Raw genomic sequence first — 6,352 nt, forward strand, 5'->3', positions numbered from 1 at the left:
TTCCCTATTTTTCTGGAGAAATTTCCCTTTATTTTCCCTGGAAATTTCTATTTCTACTCCTTTTATTCTCAACTGCTTTATATTATTTTATTATACACGAACACTAATTTTAATTTCTATTAATAAAATTTATCATTTTTAAATAGCCCATATAACGTTCGAGTATAAAATTATAATGTTTATGATTGATCATGAACATAAGGGTAAATTCGATTTTCAGTTCAAATTCAAATAACGAAAGCAATTTGTATATTATGTAGAGTGTATATATTATATCATTTAAAATTTCAATATCTGTAAAAGATCGAACAAAAATATTTCTTATAACATATCTTACCATTCCTTTATATTTTATGACTTTGTGTTTTATAAATAAATTCACTCGTAAAAAACGTGTTAATTTGTAATATTCGACCTAATAATATCATTGATTTTAATTAACAACTCAACTATCTTTTTCTAATGCAACAAATATACATAATATACTCAATTACTTTACTTTGTAATTTGTATATATATATTATATTATTATTATTATGTTTTTTTTATAACAATATTTTTTGTAATTTAGGTGCCCTATATATTTTTGACCCCAAAATTTATTATAATATTTTCGGTAGTTTTATTTTATACACTAGTTTTCAATTTTTCTAATAATTTGTCTCATATGATATAAATTAAACGCTAAATAAACTACATTTTAACATTTTTACGGGACCCAAAATTTATCTGTGATTTAAAATGAAAACGCCAAAAGGGGAAAAATGATTGTAAATAACAAGATTTTAGGTGAGACGACAACAAAAAGAATCTCCAAATTTCTAAAAGACTTGCATAAAATAATTCATATTATAAATTATTTTCTACTCATTTTCGAGCAAATTTTAATTGTTCATACAAAAGCATAGAATCGCTTAGATTAGAATTATTATCAATTTAAACTAATAATTATTTCACTGTTTATCTTAGGCATAGTTTTCTTAATAGAAATTATAAAACCCTTGCTGAGGAATTGTAAATATAATGTTAGACAATGCTACATTTTGTAAAGTCAATTTTATATCCCCAATTAATTTATATTTTATCTATCATTGTAATGAATGATAAAATGATGGACAATTTTTATTTCTCTAATGATTTTTAATATGATTTTAACATTTAATCTACTTTTGATCTTTTTTGAACATCTCTCCTTTATGCTAATTAAAAAAAAAGAAGTGTATTAATTGATATTACCGCTAGATGTTTAAAAAACTTTTTGAAATTTGTCGCTAATTAAAAAGAAAATAAACAAAGGTATTATATAAAACACTCTCTAACTATGTAACATAATATATATTATAATTATTTATTAATTAATTGTCTTACCTCATGATTAATCTCTTTAACTATTTTATAATTTTTCTTTTTATATTTTCAAATTAGTGTTAAAAATTATCATCCTTATAAAATTAATCTTCTTACCGAAATTTGAATTCATCCACAAAAGTTATTATATAATGTCAGATTAAGATCATCATTATAAGATTATTAGTTTTATTTTAATTTGACTTAAAAAGTTAAATCGAATATTATACATACTTAATTTAATATAGTTAGACAATGTATTATGTTGAAATTTTTTTTTTGATTGAGTCCAATTTATTGAAGTAAAAACTTAAATATGTTTGAATTGAATGGAAGTGTGATTATATGCAATATATCGGGGTTTTTTTTTCTAACAAGACGCCAAAATACATAGTTCTGGACCGTGGAAATTAATTCACTATATATAAAATTTACCGCATCGAGGTTAACTATATCGGGATTTTTTTCCACTCCTTAAAACTAATGTTGTTAAACGGCTCGTTTTGAGCCGATTTTTAAAAACGCCTAACTCAATATTTCACCTAGAAAAATATTACGCAAGCCTTTTGCTCATAGAAGGAACAAAGGTCTAGACATATATTTTCGAAATCTCGAGGCCTATACAATATTTTTCTGGCTAAAATATTGAGTTAGCCATTTTAAAAAATGGGATCAAAACGAGTCGTTTAACAACACTGCTTAAAACATATTATTTTTCATTATTTTAATAATATGGAATTTCGTCGATTAGGATATTTTTTTTATTTTTGGGATATTTCGAATACTTTAATTTTCTTTATCTTTGTTAATCAATTTCAATTCTAATAAAATTAAAAAACAAACTTTTTTCTCAAATTTATGAATTTCCATATTATATATAGAAAAAAATGAATAAGTATCATTAAAATAATTTTCAATACTTAAATATCATAAATTTTATCAAGGAGGAAAGAATAAGAATCGAAAAGGTAAAAGAAGAAGAGGATTGGATGGTATTCCCGGGCCACCAGGACCATCGGGGTTGCCCGGATCTCCAGGATTACCTGGCACACCTGGAAAAATGGTAATTACTAACTTAAAAAAATTAATAAATAAACATTTAAAACATGTAAGAATTATCATGTTCATTAATCAAGATAATAATATCATCTTAACATTGATTATTTTATTATTCGGGGTAGAAAAGCTCGAATGTACAAAAACCCTTGTTAACAGGGGGGGGGGGGATTTTCTATTCCTTAATGAGGTAGAGAGTAAAAAAAATGATAGTTAAGTGGAAATTGTTAAATCACCTATCTTTAAGACATATCCAAAACGAATTAGCCAAGTTATTCAAAGATTCATGTCAATTTTTATATTTATGCTAGATGTTTAAGTCTTTTTTTTCGCTCTTACCATGAAATATCGTATTTTTAATTGAATTTCGGTTGAAAAATATTTAGAAAAAATTTTTTTCAGGGATTAGGCATATTAGGTCTGATGCACACGGTTCTAGGATTATAATAACTTATATTTCTGATATTTAGGGTTCAAATGGCGAGAAAGGAGAACAAGGAGTTGAAGTCAGAATTTTTTTTTATATATTATATTTTGATATATATATATAGTCAACAAAATTATAATTATAATTTGATCAGTGCTGAGTATACGATTTAGTTTCTCTCTATCAACCACACTCTATGTATATTCTTTCTGGTTCTTCAATTTTGTAATTCGATATTAATTGATATAATTATGTTCAAATTACTACTTAGAATAAAGGGAGGGGAAAAAATATAATATTGATTAACTTTAATACCTTCATTATTTATTCAGGACGAAACTACGGTAAAAAATCAAAATTAGCCAAAAAAAAAGGAAATTTAAATGGATATATAAAAAAAGAAATTAATAGATATAAAAAAATGAAAACTAAAATACACAAGAAACTATTAGCGGCACCGAGAATAGTTTTGCGACATGGGACCGCTGTCCCCGCTTGCTTTCCTGTTCTCACGATCTATTTTACCCTTTTTTAATTCTCACTCTACACATCGGGATTTAGGAATCAAAACTATTCTTCGACCCGGGTTTTTATCAAATTGGGGTAAAACAGAAATCGTTTATAGTGCGTTTTTTAGTTTTGAAAAAAACCTGATTTTGGAAGAATTGTATTTCAGCATGTAAAAAGTACATGTCCTGTGAATTTCGGACAATTTCGTCATCAATTTTTGTGCATTTTTTAAAAATTTATATTGAATACAAATAAATGTAAATGAAAGTGGAGTTCACTATATAATTGTTTGAAATTCACAGGGTGCACTTTATACATAATGAAATACGATCCGGTAGTTAGATCTTTCAAAATTAACAAAAAAATAGGGCGTTATTAAGTTTTCAAATTTGATAAAAACTCAGATACTTCAATAATCTAAAGAACGGTTGTGGCATTATATATATTCTGTAATAAAAATCATATGTATTTTTTTTTGTTACTTTTACATAACGTTATCTTTAAAATTATATTTATATCGCAAAATTTAAGGTTTTCAAATAATTAAATGCAATATTAATTGATCTGGGCTGATTTTTTTTTCAAAATTTATTCCATAATAATAAATGATTGCCTAAATTTAATTGACTCCCGTCATTTGTATTTAAAAAAAATTATCATAATTTCATTAATAATTTTTTAAAGTATAAATTATACAAAAAACACATAGTAAACGAATTTTTAGTTTTATACATTTAATATATTTTTTTAAAGGCATTTTAAATAAACCTATAAATTATGCACATTCGTACTGGTATTTATGCATTAATTTTTTTTATTACTAAATTAAAGATTAAAAGATGGTTTTATTTTAACTTAACCCCAAAAAACAGGTGTATACTCTTTTTAGCATCAATAAAACGCCCCCTTTCACTCAAAATAAAAAATATTGCGATATGGCTAATTTCATTAAAAAAAATAGAAGAGATAATTGGAATAAGAAGAGGTATTAATAAAAATGCAATTTGTATGAAAGTTAAATAAACGTTGTATTATTTTTAATAAGAATCTCTAATTAAGATTCTAATAAAGAAGTATATATAGTCTGAGCAAATTATTCTGAAATTATTTAATGTGAAAGGTTAATGTAATACTCTTTCACTGTTCTTTACCATGTATCTCAATTACTCTTTCACTGTTCTCTACAATGTATCTGAATTTTTTTTTAAAATTTATAAAATAGGGTCCGCCAGGAAAGAATGGATTACCGGGATTGCAAGTTAATTTTTTTTTCAAAATATTCTTAATCGATGATATTACCATTTTTTTTGTGGTGTTTAAATCATCTCAAAATTTACGAATTTTATAATATTATAGTGTACCTAGTTAAACCCGAAATATAAAAATAAAATCATATTTGGAAATAGAATAAGAAGTAGAAATTTTTTCTAGGTTATAAACGTATGATAGGATTATAAAATATAAATTAATTATTATCATTTTATAAAAAAAACTTAAGGCATTCAATCAAAGTATTTTTTTATAGTTGCTAAATCAGTTATTTATTTTTATACAGTAAAGCTATCCGTAATATTCCTATAGCGGGAAAACACTATTAGAGTTTTTCCGTCATAAATTTTATTGGAGGTTTTTAGGTCCATCTACTGTAGTCCTTTGGCTATATTATATTTTTATAAAAATAATTTATGGTTTTCATTTATTTTTTTATAAAAAGTTTTTTTTTTCTAATTTGAATTGTAGTTATTTCAAAAGTTATTAACTTTAACTCTGCTTTCAAGATCTTCTTTATAGTGATAATATATAGTTGGGGGAGAAGATGTGGATGTATGTAGGGGGAAATTTTTATTAGCTTAAAATGCTTAGATTTAATCAGGTTATATTTCATCTAAAATATATAAAATTAATTATAATATAACACACATATTTAATATAGTTTTATTTACCAAATATAATATAAACAAAACATATACAATAAATTTTATATCAAAAGCCTAAATTCTAAAAAAACATGAGTATATTTACTATAACCAGATTCTATCCTAATGAAAAATGGATATTCAGGAATTTGGAAAGATAAGTTTCAGGATAAATTTCCTTTCGGATAGAGAATCCCACATTGGAATCACCAGTTTCGGAAGATTTTCCCTTCGATTCTTGATAAGAACATGAAAGGTTTCAAAGTTGATGGTATTTTGGCTTTCTTTAAAATTTTAAATTGCATGTTGCTGATATATTTGTGTGATTTATATCGTTAAATTTAGGGTTAGTTTTCACTCCAGTCGTCAGTTTACAATTTTGGTTTAAATTCTATTAAAAATGGCATGCAACTAGAACGGCTAAATTAATATTGATACGTCCCTCGTCATTGTGGGCGCTTGAGAATCTCGGAACCGGGAAGGGACTATCGTAGCTGCTTCATTTTTTGGCATTAGCTCAAGTATTATATACAGAAGGCCTGAGATGGGGAGTGACAGTTGACGGACGAATATGGTAAGGGCACATGCACAACCTGAATCATGAGCCTTAGTCGAACTGATCACTTTTATCATAACTGCAATTCAATATAAGAGACCCGATAATTAAGCATTTAGCGACTTAGACTGAACACGCTCTTGCCTTAAAATATAAACCCGGGGCTCAGGCGTACTTTTTCCATCACTATCTTATTTATCTACCAATCTTTTACATATTTTATATAAATACCTATTTCCCTGTGATGGATTATAATGTAAATTGACTTGACTATTATCTAAATATTTTTGCACCATATCTTGAACATAATATAATTCATCTAATAGCAACTGTTCATTAATTTAATTTATAATATAAGTTAAAATATATGATTATAATATGCACTAAAAGACTTTAAATATTTTTTTTCTTTAATGACAATATTTTAATAAATAAATTACATCTTTATAGGGTTTAAAAGGCGAAAGTGGCTACAATGGAGAAAATTTGGTAAATTATAATTTTGTTTTTGAATACCAAAAATTTTATGATTTTACCTTT

The sequence above is a fragment of the Gordionus sp. m RMFG-2023 genome, chromosome 2 (assembly GCF_954871325.1).
Source record: "Gordionus sp. m RMFG-2023 chromosome 2, tfGorSpeb1-WG-v2, whole genome shotgun sequence".
NCBI lineage: Eukaryota > Metazoa > Nematomorpha > Gordioida > Chordodea > Parachordodidae > Gordionus > Gordionus sp. m RMFG-2023.